The 22381-nt window shown below is 38.7% G+C and overlaps 1 pseudogene; it reads left to right on the forward strand.

The window, feature by feature from the left end:
* The first annotated feature begins 782 nt into the window (after window positions 1–782).
* LOC138075941 (craniofacial development protein 2-like) lies at window positions 783–2107 on the forward strand (annotated as a pseudogene).
* The last annotated feature ends 20274 nt before the right edge of the window (window positions 2108–22381 follow it).

The raw sequence follows: 22381 nt of genomic DNA on the forward strand, positions 1-22381 counted from the left end.
TGTTATGGAACCTCAGAATACTCTATTTTCACAACTTTCAAAAGCTTGGAATACTCATAAATACGGTACATGCTAAACACATATTTCTTTTAACTATGAGGTGGCGTTTGGCTTTGTACTGCCTGGTGACATGTTTCCATTTTAATGATGTTTGAATTTAGCATAGCAGTTGGATTCCCTTTCAAATCTGCTACATTGAAATTCAACCTGCTTATCCACATCTCTTACTAAAAATTGAAATCTTAACGATCATGGTGAGGGAAAAATAATTAAGAACTTCCTAAAATGTTCTTTTTGGTACTTATATTTATATCACCCACATGTTACACTGACACATGTTTTGCATTTCAAACTAGAAACCCTGGCTTATATACACTTCCACATACTTATAGCCTTAATTAGGACAGAAAGCATTTGCTTTTTACATAACAATTAAGGCACAGAAACAATTAAGGTTTTTGCTAAATAACCTCCTGCACTTTATTACAGTTTATCTTTTTTTTTTTTTTTTCTTGTGAGGAGGAGCTATTATTTCTGCTCTAAGCTCTTGATCTCCCCAGGGAGCAGAAATGAGCGTCTGTTGTATAACAGAGCTGGGAAGGAAGTCCCAGGAAATGAGAATGTGGAGAGAAGGAGAATGGGAAACCAACTCTTGGAAATGCAGAGGCGCTTTCATGAAGAAAGTTCTGCACCATTATCAGTTACAAGTATTCCACAAGGTATCCAGAGCTCATTCAGTTGCTTAGAACTTAGTGCCTTCAGGCTGTACGAAATGGGGGAAAATGATGAACCAGGTAAGGAAAATGTGCAGAATTTGAGAGAGTGAGACAAGAAATGGAGAAGGGAGGAAAGAATGAGAAAAGAGGGGAAAGAGGAGAAGGAAGAATGAATGACAGATAATGAAAATTCATGGCTGCATCTCACTGTGGACAACTAGGAAAATTGGTCACTGCAGACACACTGAAACCATACTCACAGAAAACTAGTCAATTTGATCACACTAGGACCACAGCCTTGTCTAACTTAATGAAACCAAGCCATGCCTGTGGGGAAACCCAAGACGGGTGGGTCGTGGTGGAGAGGTCTGACAGAATGTGGTCCATTGGAGAAGGGAATGGCAAGCCACTTCAGTATTCTTGCCTTGAGAACCACAGGAACAGTATGAAAAGGCAAATGATAGGATACCGAAAGAGGAACTCCCCAGGTCAGTAGGTGCCCAATATGCTACTGGAGATCAGTGGAGAAATAACTCCAGAAAGAATGAAGGGATGGAGCCAAAGCAAAAACAATACCCAGTTGTGGATGTGACTGGTAATAGAAGCAAGATCCAATGCTGTAAAGAGCAATATTGCATAGGAACCAGGAATGTCAGGTCCATGAATCAAGGCAAATTGGAAGTAGTCAAACAAGAGCTGGCAAGGGTGAATGTCAACATTCTAGGAATCAGCGAACTAAAATGGACTGGAATGGGTGAATTTAACTCAGATGACCATTATATCTACTACTGTGGGCAGGAATCCCTCAGAAGAAATGGAGTAGTCATCATGGTCAACAAAAGAGTCCAAAATGCAGTACTTGGATGCAATCTCAAAAACGACAGGATGATCTCTGTTCGTTTCCAAGGCAAACCATTCAATATCAGAGTTATCCAGGTCTATGCCCAAACCAGTAACGCTGAAGAAACTGAAGTTGAACGGTTTTATGAAGACCTACAAGACCTTTTAGAACTAACAACCAAAAAGATGTCCTTTTCATTAAAGGGGACTGGAATGCAAAAGTAGGAAGTCAAGAAACACCTGGAGTAACAGGCACATTTGGCCTTGGAATGCAGAATGAAGCAGGGCAAAGACTAATAGAGTTTTGCCAAAAAAATGCACTGGTCATAGCAAACACCCTCTTCCAACAACACAAGAGAAGACTCTACACATGGACATCACCAGATGGTCAACACTGAAATCAGGTTGATTATATTCTTTGCAACCAAAGATGGAGAAGCTCTATACAGTCAACAAAGCCAAGACCAGGAGCTGACTGCTGCTCAGATGATGAACTCCTTATTACCAAATTCAGACTCAAATTGAAAAAAGTAGGGAAAACAGCTAGACCATTCAGGTATGACCTAAATCAAATCCCTTATGATTATACAGTGGAAGTGAGAAATAGATTTAAGGGCCTAAATCTGATAGATAGAGTGCCTGATGAACTATGGAATGAGGTTCATGACATTGTACAGGAGACAGGGATCAAGATCATCCCCATGGAAAAGAAATGCAAAAAAGCAAAATGGCTGTCTGGGGAGGCCTTACAAATAGCTGTGAAAAGAAGAGAGGTGAAAAACAAAGGAGAAAAGGAAAGATATAAGCATCTGAATGTAGAGTTCCAAAGATTAGCAAGAAGAGATAAGAAAGCCTTCTTCAGAGATCAATGCAAAGAAATAGAGGAAAAGAACAGAATGGGAAAGACTAGAGATCTCTTCAAGAAAATTAGAGATACCAAGGGAACATTTCATGCAAAGATGGGCTCGATAAAGGACAGAAATGGTATGGACCTAACAGAAGCAGAAGATATTAAGAAGAGGTGGCAAGAATACACGGAAGAACTGTGCAAAAAAGATCTTCATGACCCAAATAATCATGACGATGTGATCACTAATCTAGAGCCAGACATCTTGGAATGTGAAGTCAAGTGGGCCTTAGAAAGCATCACTACGAACAAAGCTAGTGGAGGTGATGGAATTTCAGTTGAGCTATTTCAAATCCTGAAAGATGATGCTGTGAAAGTGCTGCACTCAATATACCAACAAATTTGGAAAACTCAGCAGTGGCCACAGGACTGGAAAAAGTCAGTTTTCATTCCAATTCCAAAGAAAGGCAATGCAAAAGAATGCTCAAACTACTGCACAATTGCACTCATCTCACAAGCTAGTAAAGTAATGCTCAAAATTCTCCAAGCCAGGCTTCAGCAATACGTGAACCGTGAACTTCCTGAATGTCAAGCTGGTTTTAGAAAAGGCAGAGGAACCAGAGATAAAATTGCCAACATCTGCTGGATCATGGAAAAAGCAAGAGAGTTCCAGAAAAACATCTATTTCTGCTTTATTGACTATGCCAAAGCCTTAGACTGTGTGGATTCCAATAAACAGTGGAAAATTCTGAAAGAGATAGGAATACCAGACCACCTGACCTGCTCTTGAGAAATCTGTATGCAGGTCAGGAAGCAACAGTTAGAACTGGACATGGACAAAAGATTGGTTCCAAATAGGAAAAGGAGTATGTCAAGGCTGTATATTGTCACCCTGCTTATATAACTGTATATGCATCATGAGAAATGCTGGACTGGAAGAAACACAAGCTGGAATCAAGATTGCCTGGAGAAATATCAATAACCTCAGATATGCAGATGACACCACCCTTATGGCAGAAAGTGAAGAGGAACTAAAAAGCCTCTTGAAGAAAATGAAAGAGGAGAGTGAAAAAGTTGGCTTAAAGCTCAACATTCAGAAAACGAAGATCATGGCATCTGGTCCCATCACTTCCTGGGAAATAGATGTAGAAACAGTGGAGACAGTGACAGACTTTATCTTTTTGGGCTCCAAAATCACTGCAGATGGTGACTGCAGCTATGAAATTAAAAGGCGCTTACTCCTTGGAAGAAAAGTTATGACCAACCTAGATAGCATATTGAAAAGCAGAGACATTTTTTTGCCAACTAAGGTCCATCTAGTCAAGGCTATGGTTTTTCCAGTAGTCATATATGGATGTGAGAGTTGGACTGTGAAGAAGGCTGAGCACTGAAGAATTGATGCTTTTGAACTGTGATGTTGGAGAAGACTCTTGAGAGTCCCTTGGACTGCAAGGAGATCCAACCAGTCCATTCTGAAGGAGATCAGCCCTGGGTGTTCTTTGGAAGGAATGATGCTAAAGCTGAAACTAGTACTTTGGCCACCTCATGCAAAGAGTTGAGTCATTGGAAAAGACTCTGATGCTGGGAGAGATTGGGGCAGGAGGAGAATTGGACGACCGAGGATGAGATGGCTCGATGGCATCACTGACTCGATGGATGTGAGTCTGAGTGAACTCCAGGAGATTTTGATGGACAGGGAGGCCTGGCATGCTGTGATTCATGGGGTCGCAAAGAGTCGGACACGACTGAGAGACTGAACTGAAATGATCATCATCTGAATGGTACCCTTCAATTCAGTTCAGTTCAGTTCTGTTGCTCAGTCATGTCTGACTCTTGGTGACCCCATGGACTGCAGCACGTCAGGCCTCCCTGCCTATCACCAACTCCTGGACTATACTCAAACTAATGTCCATTGAGTCGGTGATGCCATCCAACCGTCTCATCCTCTCTCGTCCCCTTCTCCTTCTGCCTTCAATCTTTCCCAGCATCAGGGTCTTTTCAAACGAGTCATTTATTTGCATCAGGTGGCCAAAGTATTGGAGTTTCAGCTTCAGCATCAGTCCTTCCAATGAACATTCAGGACTGATTTCCTTTAGGATGGATTCGTTGGATCTCCTTGCAGTCCAAGAGACTTTCCAGAGTCGTCTCCAACACCACAGTTCAAAAGGATCAAACCTTTGGCACTCATCTTTTTTATAGTCCAGTTCTCACATACATACATGACTACTTCCTCAGTGGTCAATGCAAAGAAATAGAGGAAAACAATAGAATGGGAAAGCAGGGTGACACTATACAGACTTGACGTACTCTTTCCCTTATTTGGAGCCAGTCTGCAGTTCCATATCCAGTTCTAAATTTTGCTTCTTGCCTCGCACACAGATTTCTCAGGAGGCAGGTCAGGTATCCAGTATTCCTCTCTGTAAGAATTTACACACTTTACTGTGGTCCACACAGTCAAAGGCTTTGGCATAGTCAATGAAGCAGAAGTGGATGTTTTTCATCAAAAAGTCTTGCTTTTTCAATGATCCAGCAGATGTTGGCAATTTGATCTCTGGTTCCTCTGCTTTTTCTAAATCCAGCTTGAACATCTGGAATTTCACAGTTCACATACTGCTGAAGCCTGGTTGGAGAATTTCAGCATTACTTTGCTAGGCATAGAACAACAGACTGGTTCCAAACAGGTAAAGAAGTACGTCAAGGCTGTATACTGTCTCCCTGCCTATTTAACTTATATGCAGAATACATCATGAGAAACTCTGGGCTGGAGGAAGCACAATCTGGAATCAAGATTGCTGGGAGAAAGATCAATAACCTCAGCTATGCAGATGACACCACTGTTATTGCAGAAAGTGAAGAAGAACTAAAGAGCCTCTTGATGAAAGTGAAAGAGGAGAGTAAAAAAGTTGGCTTAAAGCTCAAAAAACTAAGAAAACAAAAAAATTCAGAAAACTAAGATTATGGCATCTGGTCCCATCACTTCATGGCAAATAGATGGAGAAACAGTGGAAATAGTGGCTGACTTTATTTTTCTGGGCTCCAAAATCAATGCAGATGGTGATTGCAGCTATGAAATTAAAAGACACTTACTCCTTTAAATTTGCTGGCATATTGAGTGCAACATTTTCACAGCATCATCTTTCAGGATTTGAAATAGCTCAAATGGAATTACATCACCTCCACTAACTTTGTTTATAGTGATGCTTCCTATGGCCCACTTAACTTCACAATCCAAGATGTCTGGCTCTAGGTGAGTGAGCACACCACTGTGATTATCTAGGTCATGAAGATCTTTTTTGTACAGTTCTGTGTATTCTTGCCACCTCTTCTTAATATCTTCTGCTTCTGTTAGGTCGCTACCATTTCTGTCCTTTATTGAGCGCATCTTTGCATAAAATGTTCCCTTGGTACCTCTAATTTTCATGAAAAGATCTCTAGTTGTTCCCATTCTATTGTTTCCTCTATTTCTTTGCATTGATCACTGAGGAAGGCTTTTTTATCCATCCTTGCTATTCTTTGGAACTCTGCATTCAAATGGGAATATCTTTCCTTTTTTCTTTTGGTTTTCACTTGTCTGCCTTTCACAGCTATTGGGAACGCCTCCTCAGACAGCCATTTTGCTTTTTGCATTTCTTTTTCTTGGGGATGGTCTTGAATCCTGTCTCCCGTAAAATGTCACGAACCTCCGTCCATAGTTCATCAGGCACTCTATCAGACCTAGTCCCTTAAGTCTACTTATCACTTCCACTGTATAGTCATAGGGATTTGATTTAGGTCATACCTGAATGTTCTAGTGGTTTTCCCAACTTTCTTCAATTTCAGTCTGAATTTGGCAATAAGGAGTTCATGATCTGAGCTACAGTCAGCTCTTGGCCTTGTTTTTGCTGACTGTATAGAGCTTCTCCATCTTTGACTGCAAAGAATATAATCAATCTGATTTCTGTATTGACCATCTGATGATGTCCATGTGTAGAGTCTTCTCTTGTATCTTTGGAAGAGGGTTTTGCTATGACCAGTGCATTTTTTTGGCAAAACTCTATTAGCCTTTGCCCTGCTTCATTCTGTACTCCAAGGCCAAATTTGTCTGTTACTTCAGGTGTTTCTTGACTTCCTCCTTTTCCATTCCAGTCCCCTATAATGAAAAGTACAAATTTTGGGGGTGTTAGCTCTAGAAAGTCTTGTACGTCTTCACAAAAGTGTTCAACTTCAGCTTCTTTAGCATTACTGGTAGGGGAATAGACTTGGATTACTGTGGTATTGAATGGTTTGTCTTGGAAAAATTTGGAAAACTCAGCAGTGGCCACAGGACTGAAAAAGGCCAGTTTTCATTCCAATCCAAAAGAAGGGTAATGCAAAGAATGCTCTAACTACCGCACAATTGCACTTATCTCACATGCTAGTAAAGTAATGCTCAAAATTCTCCAAGCCAGGCTTCAGCAATACATGACCATGAACTTCCAGACATTCAAGCTGGTTTTAGAAAAGGCAGAGGAGACAGAGATCAAATTGCCAACATCTGCTGGATCATTCAAAAAGCAACAGACTTCCAGGAAAACATCTACTTCTGCTTTATTGACTATGCCAAAGCCTTTGACTGTGTGGATCACAATAAACTGTGGAAAATTCTAAAAGAAATGGGAATACCAGACCACCTGACCTGCCTACTGAGAAATCTGTATGCAGGTCAGGAAGCAACAGTTAGGACTGGACATGAAACAACAGACTGGTTCCAAAAAGGAAAAAGAGTATATAAAGTCTATATATTGTCACCCTACTTATTTAACTTCTATGAAGAGTATATCATGGGAAACTCTGGGCTGCATGAACCAGAAGCTGGAATCAAGATTGACAGGAGAAATATCAATAACCTCAAATATGCAGATGACATTACCCTTATTGCAGAAAGTGTAGAAGAACTAAAGAGCCTCTTGAAAGTGAAAGAGGAGAGTGAAAAAGTTGGCTTAAAGCTCAACATTCAGAAAATGAAGATCATGGAATCTGGTCCCATCACTTCATGGAAAATAGATGTTCAAAACCGTGGAAACAGTGGCTGATTTTATTTTTCTGGGTTCACAAATCACTGTAGATGGTGACTGAAGCCATGAAATTAAAAGCTGCTAACTCCTTGGAAGGAAAGTTATGACCAACCTAGACAGCATATTCAAAAGCAGAGACATTACTTTGCCAACAAATGTCTGTCTGGTCAAGGCTATGGTTTTTCCAGTGGTCATGTATGAATGTGAGAGTTGGATTATAAAGAAAGCTGAACGCAGAAGAATTGATACCTTTGAACTGTGGTGTTGGAGATGTCTCTTGAGAGTCTGTTGGACTGCAAGGAGATCCAACCAGTCCATCCTAAAGATCAGTCCTGGGTGTTCATTGGAAGAACTGATTTTGAAGCTGAAACTCCAATACTTTGGCCACCTGATGCAAAGAGCTGACTCATTGGAAAAGACCCTAATGCTGGGAAAGATTGAGGACAGGAGGAGAAGGGGATGATAGAGGATGAGATGGTTGGATGGCATCACTGACTCAATGGACATGGGTTTGGGTGGACTCTGAAGTTGGTGATGAACAGGGAGGCCTGTTGTGCTGTGGTTCATGGGATCGCAAAGAGTCGTAAACGACTGTGCTACTGAACTGAACTGAACTTGCTAGCATGTGAGATGAGTGCAATTGTGCAGTAGTTTGAGCAATTTTTTGGCATTGCCTTTCTTTGGGATTGGAATGTATACTGACCTTTTCCAGTCCCGTGGCCACTGCCGAGTTTTCCACATTTGCTGACATATTGAATGCAGCACTTTCTCAGCATGATCTTTTAGGATTTGAAAGAGCTCAACTGGAATTCCATCTCCTCAGCTAGCTTTGTTCGTAGTGATGCTTCCTAAGGCCCACTTGACTTCACATTCCAAGATGTCCGGCTCTAGGTAAGTGAGCACATCATCGTGATTATCTTGGTCGTGAAGATCTTTTCTGTATAGTTCTTCTGTGTATTCTTGCCACCTTTCTTAGCATCTTCTGCTTCTGTTAGGTCCATACCATTTCTGTCCTTTATTGTGTCCATCTTTGCATGAAATGTTCTCTTGGTATCTCTAGTTTTCTTGAAGAGATCTCTAGTCTTTCCCATTCTATTGTTTTCCTCTATTTCTTTGCAATGATCACCAAGGAAGGCTTTCTTATTTCTTCTTGCTATTGTTTAGAACTCTGCATTCCAATGAGTATATTTTTCCTTTTTCCTTTGCCTTTAGCTTCTCTTCTTTGCACAGCTATTTGTAAGGCCTCCTCAGACAGCCGTTTTCCTTTTTGCATTTCTTTTCCTTGGGGATGGTCTTGATCCCTGCCTCCTCTACATTGTTCTGAACCTCCGTTCATCATTCTCCAGGCACTCTGTGTATCAAATCTAATCCCTTGAATCTATTTGTCACATCCACTGTATAATTGTAAGGGATTTGATTTAGGTCATACCTGAATGTTCTAGTTGTTTTCCCTACTTTCTTCAATGTAAGTCTGAATTTGGCAATGAGAAGTTCATGATTTGAGCCACAGTCAGCTCCTGGTCTTGTTTTTGCTGACTGTATAGAGCTTCTCCATCTTTGGCTGCAGAGAATGTAATCAATCTGATTTTGGTATTGGTTACCTTATAACAATCTTAACAGAGATTTTAGATTCTATATGACTGATCTGAATATACTGTTGCCAGACTGGTTATCTCTCTGGATTAGACTGAATATGTCAGAAGTTTCATATATCAGTCATCCATCCAAGTATATGTTAAGGTCATGATTTACTTATTTTAGGAATAATGGAATATTTTCACTTGTTTTATAGAACCATAGTTAAGTTTATTAAAGGAAATAAGCATATATTTTATGATTATATATATAGATGCATATATATACACACACATGTACGTAGAGACACACTCATGCTTATGAAGGTCTCTGAAAGAGCAAAGCCATATGCATGCAAAACTTGTTCCCCTTTAGAGTCAGCTACATTAAAATAATATTGACAAATATTCTGATACTTGGATTTTCATTTACACAATTTTTATAGAAAAGTCTTTGAAGTTAATATTTGCTCTCTTCTTATCTAAAACAGACTGTTTTGACAAAAGCTCTGTCTGCCCTCCTTCATTAATATCCAAATCAGTGAGGGAAAAGGCTGACTGATATATATGAAACAATTTTGAACATATTTTAAGGTTTCAAAACTAAAATAGTTTCTTAATTTTTAAAATTATGCTTTATGGAGAAAATAAAGGATTAAAATCAAAAGATAAGACTGACTTTGATCTTCAAAGCCAAGCCATGTGCTTGCTGCGTTAACGCTTGCAGGAAACCGTGTGCACCTTCTCAAATCTGCATGGTACATAGCTAGCCCTTACTAGCCTTGCAGACTGCTATTTATAACACACATCAGGCTTCTGGATAAACTGATTGACTGGAGTTAAAATGTGTGTTTCTCATGTTGAGGGCTCACATAGGTGGATCAATGAATATTAGAAAATATGGTAAAATGTGAAAATCAAAACTGGAAAAGAGAGCATTGTTTTTATTAGGTGTGTTTATACTGTTTGTATGACAGACCCTCACACACACACATTCTTCAGACACATGCACACATGGTTATAATCCCAATATCTCCAACTCAGTTTGCTCTTCAAATATGAGATTTTCCTAACACACCCTGATAGATCTGTTCATCTAATTTAATTCTGTATTGATATCTAGGACTCATTTCTTCAACAGTCAAATACTCAATGCAAGCTGTTTGAGCAAAATAGAAAAGTAGTTTTGACTCAGGTAATTGGGAAAGTCAGGAGTGAAGCCAGCATACACAATATCTGAAACTACTGATTTGATACGTATCAGGAGTGTCTCTCTCACATTTTCACACCTTTGATTTTTCTCTCCATATGGTTGTGGTCTTTCCTGCTGCTGATGGGGTAGATAATGGCTTGGGAGGCTGATTACTCACACATCATTACCGTGATTTTCACCATGCCTTTTCCTCCCCTCTCTCCCTCTGCCCCCGGCCCCACACAAATCCCTGGTCAGTGTTTTGATTAGACCACCCAGTTCACAATCATGTGCCTATTTCTGAACCAGTCAGTGCGGCATGAGTGTGCGGTCCTCTGAGCCATGGTACAGACATAGGTGCCTGTAGCAGTAGTGAGAGCACCTCACCTATAGAAATACAGGAATTGAGGACGATAAAGAGAACATATGAACATTTCTGAAAGCAGCCATCACTTCTCCTTTTATGATACCATACGGTTCTTCAATGTTTGCAGCATGTGATCAGAACAAATTACAACTGAATATTAGCTATGAATCACAACCACAATAGCTATGACCACCATCACACACACACACAAACAAGAATTTTTCTTCTTTTGGGACAATTGTGCGAAGTGTTTTTCACATTCTCTCATGTGACTCTCCTCAAAATATTTTGAAGTAGACTATTTCTGCTTTATATATGTGTGCGTGCGTGCCCAGTCTCTTCACTCATATCTGAATCTTTGCAACCCCATGAACTGTAGCCCACAAAGCTCCTCTGTCCTTGGGATTTCCCAGGCAAGGATACTGGAGTGGGTTTACATGCCCTTCTCCAGGGGATCTTCCTGACCCAGGGATCAAATCCATGTCACCTGCATTGCCGGTGGATTCTTTACCACTGAGCCACTGGGGAAGCCTGATTTATGTATGAGGAGACTAAAATTGTATGTGCACAGCTCAAACAATCTAACCAAAAATTACAAAACACATTCTGTTTTGAAGTGTGTGTAGGTCAATCAAAGACTATAAATGCAACAGTAGGAGAAATGGTGATTGTATAGCCTAGATTTCACATCTCTCAGGGACTTAGTATCACCAACTGTTGATGGCATGCAAGACAATGCAAAAAAATTGGCAATAATTAAAATGCAGTCATCAGTACAGTACACATTAGTTCAGTTGAATATGACCTAATTTGAAATAACAGTGACTTAGTAAGACATCCGTTTCTATTTTCCTTACATAAATTCTGGGAGAGAGGGTACAGTCCATTGTTGGACTTTAACAATGACTTTAAAATCATCAGTGATCCACCCACAGTTTTGCTTCTTGTTCTAACATGACTCTTCAGGAGGCAGCTATAACATTCTGGTCATCAGGAAGATGTCAAGGGCACAAGGGAGATGAGTTCCCCTCCTTTAGAAACACTTCCCAGATGTGCATAGAACACTTCACCAGCACATTATCACATGGCCACAGTTAGCTACAATAGAGGCTTGTAAATAGAGTCTTTATTCCATTCAGTCATATGTGCTGCTAGAAATCTGAGATTCTCTAATAGGAAAAAAAGAAAAATGGATATTGGAACAGGAGGATAGGAGTTTCTGCCAAGAACTCTCTTCCACTTTTCTCTGTAATATGTCACTGATATCACTCTTGAGTACTACTATTACTGCCCTGGCCATGTTCCTTTAAACAGTCAAAGGACAACATTCTTACCTATTATATCCAACATAAGATTTTTTTTTCTTTGTGATTTACTAGAGTTATGCTATGCTTATTTCTGTATACAAGCAGATTGCATCCTAATTGTTTTGTTTAAAACCCACTAAACTCCACATTCGATCTCTCTCTCAAATCTTACTGTAATGTTATGCTCAACTATCGTAGAATGGCTTTCTATTATAATAGACTGTATATACAAATGACTCCGAGAGTATTTCTTGTCCTGTGTTTTCATCCAGAAAAGTGTCCATTGCTTTATAAAGAGATAAAACCTATTTTCCCTCCTCTTGAAATTGGGAAAATCTTTTTGACTGTTTTGATGAACAGAATGCAAATGAAAATAATGCTGCATGTCTTCTGACAATAGGTTACAAATGGTGAAAGAGTTTCCACCTGATGCCTCCACTGTTGGAATGCTTTACCTTGGAACTCAACAGCCATGTTTTTAGGAAGTTAACATGGAAAGACCACTAGTAAGTATCTGGCCACAGCCTTAGATGCTTGAGCTGTCCCAGCTAACTGAGAACACTCACTATTTGAGCAGTAAGTAGGAGAGCCTCCTGATGATGACTGAGTCCAGTCTTTGGGCTATCCCCACTGATACAGGGTGGAGCTGAGCGAAGCTGTTCCCACTGAATCCTGTCCAAAGTGCACATTACTGAGCCAGATATATATGGTCAGTTTTTAGGCTATGATGTTTTAGGGTGGTTAGTTATGCAATACTAGATAACAGGAACATACATATTGATAAAAATTTAGCAACATATGTGTAAATGTACACCAGTTAAGAACTAATACATTACAGGGCATATAATTCAAAAGGACATATGTAACCCAGTGTTTATTGCAGCACTATTTACAATAGACAGGACAGGAGGCAACCTAGCTATCCATTAACAAATGAATGGATAAAGAAGTTGTGGTACATACATACAATGGAATATTACTCAGCCACAGAAAAGGAAGAAGTCTTTCAGTTGAACTGAGGCAGATGAACCTAGAGCCTATTATACAGAGTGAAGTAAGTCAGAAAGAGAAAAAAAAATATTGCTTATTAATGCATATACATAGAATGTAGGAAAATGATCCTGGTGAACCTATTTTCAGGACAGGAATAGAGACACAGATGTAGAGAATGGACTTGTAGACACAGCAGGGGAAAGAGAAGGTAGGAAGAATTGAGAGAGTAGCATTGACATATATACACTACCGTTTATAAAATAGATAGCTAATGGGAAGCCGCTGTATAGCACAGAGAGCTCTCAGTCTCATGCTCTGTAATGACCTAGAGGGCTGAGATGGGGCAGTGGAGGGAGGGAGGCTCCAGACTGAATGGATATATGTACACTTACAGCTGATTCACATTAATGTATGGCAGAAACCAATAAAACATTGTAAAGCAATTATGCTCCAATTAAAAATTTTACAGAAGAATTTGGATAAAAAGAACTAATATATTAAAGGTATGAATAGTCATCCAATCACATCATTTTAAACATGAGACAATCTAGGGTGAGTTTATTCAGGCAAGTTGCTTAAAGCCCTACAATCATTTAGCATTGTGTACACGAGTCATTTCTAAGTACTCCCATTCTTCCTATGCATAGCTTTTTTCATTCCCTCATCATATTTGAAATATGAGTTTAAGTTTTGCTGTAACAGATTTATACTGCTAGATGAGTCATAATTCAGTGATTCTCTGCCCTGCCTCTGGGATATGATCACCTGCGTTTCCTCTTGAATCATAGGATCCTTTGCATCACTAAAGCCTCCTGAATGAGAATCTCCCTTTGGGTGCATGCATTTATGTACACATCCAACAATTCCACATATAATTCAAATGAACAGACAATGTTGAACCTTATTGGTATTGATCATGTTCCCTGAAGGGATGTTCCTTTTATAGCAGAAAATCACAGGTAAGAAATATTTCATACATTCAGCAACTCTAGATCTATCCTCAGACACCATTGCTTTTGTGTGTATGTGTGTATTTCCCTCTCTCTCTTGATCTCTCTATAGATAGGGAACAAAATGGAAAATCAGCAGAACATAGTTAACAAAAAATAAAAAGAGCAGATAACAGATAAAATTAAAAAGAGGACAATTACTCTGTTGCACAATCCCATTCTATATTAAATTTTTCTAAGTCTTCTGTGCATTAGTCCTTAACTGGTTCAATTTAGTTCAATATACTAGCCAGGAACTATGTTGGGCAAGGGGATTTTGAAAATGAAAGAGACCTGCCAGTTTAATGGAGGTTTTCAGGAAGTTGGCAATTTCAGATTTATGGGAGAAAGCCATAACACTATTTATAGGTCGCCATGGGATCACAGAACAAAGGTTCTTATTCCAACTTAGAAGCACGTGACAGAATTCATAGAGGAGACAGTACCTAAAAGGACTCTCAAAGGATCAATCACACAAGTGTTATCTGGAGAAAAAAGTTTGAGCATGTTATCCAAGAGGAGAACAGTATAGTAATAGTACAAGGTCAGCAAACTGTGGCCCAGGGGCTGCATCTGGTCCACTATCTATTTTTATAAATATAGTTTTATTTGAGCATAGTCGTGTCACATTGTCACAGCAGAATTTCGTTTTCTCAGCATTGTATTCCCTGCAAAGCCAAAGATGCTTACTATCTGGGCCTCTCTAGAAAAAGTTCTGACCTCTGCTGTAAAGAGGAAGATAACATCTGATGTACCACGATATATTCAAGGAATTTTTAAAAATTCAATATAATAGAATATAAACCTTACAGCAGAAAAAAAAGAGTGTTAAGTCTAGGAATCATGAAAAAGTGTTAGTGTTAGGTTAAGGTGCTTGTGTTTTATTCATTCTGTCATGGAGAACAGACTATGAGTTTGAAGAAACAGAGTGACTTGGTCAGATTTCAGCAAGATTGCTCTGGTTGCATTGTGGAGACATTTAAGAAAACAGACAGAAGACCAATTTAGAAGGGAGATATATTGAGGGCTTGAAGTAGGACACAGAAAAGGGAAGAATAAGGGGAGCTGTGCAGAAGCTTTTCAGTAGGTGTAATTAGTAAAACTTGCTGAAATTTACCTTTCTTCGTTGAAATATATCTACAAATTTTCGATACCCTCCCCTGAAGAAATGGAACCTAATTGCCCTTTCCTTGAACCAGACCTAGGGACTCCTTTCTAACCAATACACTGTGACAGAAGTGATGGTATATGGCCTCCCATGCAAAGTCACAAGGATCATAGCTCACTCCTAACAATCTTTGCTCTAGGGGAAGCCAGCCACCATATCATTAATACTCAAGCAGCCCTAGGACAGTTGTATAGGAAGAGGAATGGAGCTCTCCCGCAAACAGCCAGGACTAATTTGCTAGCAATGTGAGTGAGCCACCTGGGAACCTCTGAAGCCTTCAGTTGAGATGAGCTGACATCTTTTTTCTTCTTATTGTTTAATTCTAGAATTAAACACAAATACATTAATTAGAGGAAAAGCTAAAATGATACAAGAATATATGGAGTAAAAATGAAATTTCTTCTAAGACTCCCTTCTTTAGTTTCTCTATTTTGTGAGATAACTATGGTTAGCAGGACAGTGTACATTCTCCCAGGACTTTCATGTGAATTTTCATGCCTGTATATTTGAGTAGCCAATATCTTAACTACAACCTCAGACACACTGCTTTCATAACTCAAAGAAACTGAGAGAAGTCAATGCTTATTATTGCTTTCAACACTGATTATAGAGATCATTTATTATATAGTAACAACTAACTAATATATCATCATTGATTGAAATGAGAAATGCAAGCAGACAAAAAAAATATAGGAAAAAATGTTATATGCTATATTAGTTATGCTGATTCTGGAGGTCCTTTGGAAGAGCCAAATGAGTGTGTTGAGTAGAACATCCACATCTTCCCCTAGTCTGACAATTGGGAAAGGTCAGAGATTTTACCAGGATTCCTTGAGGCACCTATTTGTTCTAATGTACAGTATCCAAACTCTCTTCAATTCAATTTTTATGTTAGTGAGTATATCTTCATTAATAGCAAGCTGTTTGCCTTTACTCTTTGCTTTTATGTCCATTGGTGTGTAACTCATGATTCAGCAAATATGTTATAAAATGAAATTTTATGAAAAGAAAAGAATTTTCAAAGATAAGACTTCCAGCCTTTTGGCTTATTATAGTCAAGCCCTGTTGTAGAGAAATAAGACTCTCAACTAGTGACCTGGAAGCTAGAAATGGTTTCCACAGGGAGCCAAATTACCCACACTAGACACTATCAGTGAGTCATAGGAATGCAAACCCCAGGATTTGATAATATTTTCCTTAGATACTCTAAACATATTCAAAGGCAACGTCTTCAAGTTGGAATTTGCTTGGATGTGGGCAGTAAATAAGGCCAGGGAGTTTGGTGAAGGGTCCAAATGTATGCATATAAAGATAGGGAATGGCCCTATGCTCTTGTATTCTTATGCTCAGCTTCTACCTTCTAGCATTAATATGTTCCTTACATCATGCTTGAATTACTCCCCATCACAGTTGAACACACCAGAATAAAAAATATAGTTAAATATTTATGTATCAATAAGGAACATCTACAGAACCTAGACTCATTTTAGTTCATTGGAGATTAAATTTGGAAATTATCAGCAAGGAAAACATGTACAGTATCTCAAATACCGTCATGGATTTGAGAAAATATGTTAAATAATAATTTATAAAATGATATTTACCCTTTAAAGTCTTTAAAACTTGGACATTTGTAGTTCTTTGTGTTTAAATGTTCAACAAACATTTAAGAAGGCACCATCATTCATAAAGCATGATGGTAGGCAATGAGGGTACGATAACACAAAATATTGATGATTGCTCCAAATTCAAATGTGTCACCTTTTCCTATTATTAAGGGAACTAAATTCTTCATGTTCACAAAATTAAATACACACACACACACACACACACACACAACAATTCAAAGAAAAATGGAATCATTTCTCTCTGTCAGACATGATGAGTCCTGTCATTCCCCTTATACCCGCAAACTGTCCTGTCAAGTTTAGAAACATAGCCATATGCTACTTCACAAGTCTTTAAAATTTGTTTGCCATCCTCTCCCTCTACCAAGATAATTTCTCCATTTTTTTAAGTCTGATTTTCACTTCTAAAAAGAAAATCATTCAAAGAAAATCATTCGAAGAAAATCGTTACTGAATTTTTGAAAGATCCTTTTATCCTAGATAAAAGGTTAAGCTTACTCTGTGGCTTCAAGGGTGTGGGTGGTGAGCAGGATTTTACTTGCTCAGTAGGCCCAAAAGTTAGTGTGCCCTTTAAATACTGAGCACAGAATGGATGTTTTCACCAGAGTGGGAGATAGATGTGGTCAGCAAGGGGAATGTGAGACTGATTTTAATCAGTTGTCATTAGAAAAGAACATAGAGATCTTACTATCCCAAATTAGTGATGCTGTTAGAGCCTACTTTATCCTAAGAACTGCCAATGAATTAAAACAGGACCAACCATTTGCGTTTAATTTTCTTGGTAAAACAGCAAAATATTTGAGGTCCTTGTAAAGCTTTGAAAGACAGTACCCCAAGCAGCTAAGTGGGGCTGGAATTGACAGCTCCCTAAATTGTTCCGACAGAACTCCTATGAGAGTAAGTCATAAAAAGGACACAGCACATACTCACCAGGGCATCTCTCCCTTAGAAGTGACACTCCCTTCCCCTAACGCTGAACAATAAATACATAGCACTACATAGAATTTTGATTGGATTGCAAAATGGGTTAAAGTCCAAATCTACAGATAGCAGATAGCAAAGGCAATCATCCCTAATAGCCTTCAAATAGGCCAAATGGGAAGTTCTTTCAGAAAGACCTATTTAGACAATTATTATTTTTTAAACATTTGTGTTCTGACAGAATTGTTTTTATGATTGTGTACCCAATTTCCTCTGAAAGACTCTCCTGAGGTCTTTTTTTGAAGATGGAAATGAACAAAGGGTTCTTATGGTTTATTAGAGGAAAACATATTTAAAAGATCTCAAAGGGAGGGGGAGTTTTCACATTTGAAATACAATAAGGATTTAAAAACAAAACCTCCATGATATTCATAGATGGCCCAAAGATTTGTATTAATTCCTGAAAAAGACACACTTTAAGTTGCATAATTGAAAGTTGCCTGGGAATATAAATTATAACATTTATTATCATTTCTATTTTGTCTTTGCTGCTCATATTTGCATTATAACTATGCACCTTACAAAAATCTATTTTCAGAAAACAGAAGCTATACTCATGAAGCTAGTTCTTTTTAAAAGTACTTTGTGTTCTGGAGAGGGCTGTGACTTGTTCTCAACTTGTATAAAGAAAGAATAAGTGCACAAAAAAGTGTTTGCTCTGTTTTTAAATAAGTTGTTGGATGTTACATGTTGAAACTCCTGACAGGGACAAAGAGCTGAAGGAAACTTGCAAGGATTTAGCTCACAGTTCAAGGAGGTCCCACTGCATTATGCTATGAGACTATAAGTTTCCAGTAGATTTCATGAGCAATCGTATTTGTTGTCATAAATCAATGAATAATGTGTTTGTTAATTATTTGTTGAGTCTTACTTTTGATTTTGCACTGAACTTTAGCTTTAGAATAATTCTGAGACAGAAAACAGCACCACACCCTCATTAGGTCATAACTGTTTTCTAACTAGAGCTCTGGAGCATTATTTATATAAGTAAACTTATTAGCTTCATTAGCAATGAAGTAATCATATTTGTTATTCAAAGTTAAACATGATGTACTTTTGGCTTTTTGTCAGTTTTAGATGAGATGAGAAATCTTGTCATTTATCTAAAATGCTTGACTTAAGATACTGTATGTTTCTTTATACCACATTGTATTATTTCCACATGCACAATAAATGAACTGTTCTGGAACAGAATATATGAAAGTAGAAGAGGAGTAGATTAAGAGATTATCAAAGGGCATTGCATAACATAGGTTAGGTGGACTGATGCCCCACTTTAACATTTAATTTTGTTTCAGGAAGTCTTAGGTGGAGTAAGAATAGGTCAGCATATTTAGTGAAGCCTTAAAGGGAAAAGTCTACTATGACATAATTAGATAAGCAAAAAGATAAGAGTTGATTATCAAAAGACGTAAAGAGAAGGAAGTGGGAAGACCAGATGGAAGAAGAACCTCTAGTTACACTATACTAGGAAGATTTGTCTTGCTCCATATTATTCAACAATATTTGTCAACTATCAACCATTTGCAAAGCACTGTACTAGGTACTTTGTCTTATTATTCAGGTTATAAAGATGAGAAAAAGGAATTCTTAAGAACTTGTATACATATGTTATTTAACTTGACATCAAGCATGTAAGGTGAATATCGATATTCCCTTTTTCTGTAGTTTCAGAGAAATTAGGTAATTTGCTCTAGATCAAATCTTACATAGAACAATAAATTTTGGACCCATAATTTGAACAAGTTCCTCTCCAAATATTCACACAGTTTACCAATGAAGCAAACTGACAAATATATAAAATAGCCAATCTTTGTACCCCAAACTAAAAGCACCTTTTTTTTCAACCACAGATGGATTTGTGCTACTAACGATGCAAAAATAAAACTATTATGTTATACTGAATATGTTCCGTGTTATTTCATTTTTATGGCAAATATGAAATTCATAGTAAGAACAGAAGATATGCAAATTTATAAACATTTTCATTTATTCTACAATGGAATTTAATATCTAACTCAAGCCCTCAAGCATTATTTAATGCTTTATCCAACTATGACTAGGAAATTTTGAAAATTTCAGAGATCTCTAAATTACCTTGGCTCTAAAACAAATTTTTTCAACCCTGGGGTTGATGGTACATTTTTGAGGTTTCAGTAGGCAAATAAGATTTATGCTGATAGTACTTAGTCATAAGTAGGAGGGGGCTGTCTGCCTCTAAATCATGAAATAGCTCTATTCAATGGATTTAAAGCTGGCCCTTGCTTTGGCAATGACGTGTCCAACTTAATACATGGTCATGTTCCAATCCCTGTTGACAATTGGCTGAGAGTGAAGCAGCTCCTAGTACGCACTGTCACTTCAGAGTCCCTTCCTGTGTCATTCTGAATCTGGGGAAACTCAGGGAGGTTGTCTTGTTCCTAGACCTGCCACAATGGCTGTCTTAGTTTGTTCAGGCTACTATAACAAAATACCATAAACTGGATGTCTGCTAAACAGAAACTTCTTTCTCAAAGTTCTAGAGGCTGGAAGTCCAAGACTAAGGTGACTGCATGTTCTGCAGTGTTTTGATGAGAACCCTCTTCCCATCTCAGACTGTTGACTTGTTGTCCTCTCACATGATGGAAGGAATGAGGGAGCTTGACCTGATCACCTCCCAAAGATCCCAACTCCTGGATACCATTACCTTGAGGGTTAGAATTTTATCATGTAAATTTGGAGGGGACCCAAACATTCAGGGGCTTCCTAGGTGGTGCTAGTGGTAAAGAACCCACCTGCCAATGCAGGATATTTAAGATACTGGGGTTCAATCCCTGCGTTGGGAAGATCCCCTGGAGGAGGGCATGGCAATCCACTCAAGTATTCTTGAGTGGAGAATTCCATGGACAGAGGAGCCTTGCTAGCTGTGATGCATAGGATCACAAACAGTCAGACATGACTGAGGCGACTTAGAAAGCATGCACTCAGGCAAACATTCAGATCTTAGTAACATTATTCTGGAGCTAAAACACCGTGACAACATGTGGGACTTTGCTCTGCAGCTTGATATCTCTTTGGTCTCCATCTTGGAAATGGGACACAGATTCTCTTATGCTTCTGATGCCTCAATTTAGTAAGATATTATGCAATTTCATCCTTTCCTTTAGACTTCATCTGTGGTGGATGTGGCTGTTGGGGAGGGGAGGTAGGAAGTCTTCTTTTAACTCTGTATGGAATATTCTTCTCTCCTTTCCCAAACAGAAGCTATCTTATATTATACAGGGAGGGAGGAAGATACACTGGTCCTTGCTGACCCTTGGTATCTCTAATTTTCTTGACGAGATCTCAAGTCTTTCCCATTCTGTTCTTTTTCTCTATTTCTTTGCGTTGATCGCTGAAGAAGGCTTTCTTATCTCTTCTTACTATTCTTTGGAACTTTGTATTCAGATGCTTATATCTTTCCTTTTCTCCTTGGCTTTTCGCTTCTCTTCTTTTCACAGCTATTTGTAAGGCTTTCCCAGACAGCCATTTCGCTTTTTTTGCATTTCTTTTCCATGGGGTTGGTCTTGATCCCTGTCTTCTGTACAAGGTCACGAACCTCATTCCATAGTTCATCAGGCACTCTATCTATCAGATCTAGGCCTTGGGAACATTTCATGCAAAGATGGCCTTGATAAATGACAGAAATGGTATGGACATAACAGAAGCAGAAGATATTAAGAAGAGGTGGCAAGAATACACAGAAGAACTGTACAAAAAAGATCTTCATGACCCAGATAATCACGATGGTGTGATCACTCATCTAGAGCCAGACATCCTGGAATGTGAAGTCAAGTGGGCCCTAGAAAGCATCACTATGAAAAAAGCTAGTGGAGGTGATGGAATTCCAGTAGAGCTATTTCAAATCCTGAAAGATGATGCTGTGAAAGTGCTGCACTCATATGCCAACAAATTTGGTAAACTCAGCAGTGGCCACAGGCCTGGAAAAGGTCAGTTTTCATTCCAATCACAAAGAAAGGCAATGCCAAAGAATGCTCTAACTACTGCACAATTGCACTCATCTAACACGCTAGTAAAGTAATGCTCAAAATTCTCCAAGCCAGGCTTCTGCAATATGTGAACCATGAACTTCCTGATGTTCAAGCTGGTTTTAGAAAAGGCAGAGGAACCAGAGACAAAATTGCCAACATCCACTGGATCATGGAAAAGGCAAGAGAGTTCCAGAAAAATATTTATTTCTGCTTTATTGACTATGCCAAAGCCTTTGACTGTGTGGATCACAATAAACTGTGGAAAATTCTGAGATGGGAATACCAGACCACCTAACCTGCCTCTTGAGAAATCTGTATGCATGTTAGGAAGCAACAGTTGGAATTGGACATGGAAAAACAGACTGGTTCCTAATAGGAAAAAGAGTACGTCAAGGCTGTATATTGTCACCCTGCTTATTTAACTTATGTGCAGAGTACATCATGAGAAATGCTGGACTGGAAGAAGCACAAGCTGGAATCAAGATTGCCTGGAGAAATATCAATAACCTCAGATATGCAGATGACACCACCGTTATGGCAGAAAGTGAAGAGGAACTAAAAACCCTCTTGATGAAAGTGAAAGAGGAGAGTGAAAAAGTTGGCTTAAAGCTCAACATTCAGAAAACGAAGATCATGGCATCTGGTCCCATCACTTCATGGGAAATAGATGGGGAAACAGTGGAAACAGTGGCAGACTTTATTTTTTGGGTGCTCCAAAATCACTGCAGATGGTGAC

This window comes from Capricornis sumatraensis, chromosome 1 (genome assembly GCF_032405125.1).
Source record: "Capricornis sumatraensis isolate serow.1 chromosome 1, serow.2, whole genome shotgun sequence".
Taxonomy (NCBI): Eukaryota; Metazoa; Chordata; class Mammalia; order Artiodactyla; family Bovidae; genus Capricornis; species Capricornis sumatraensis.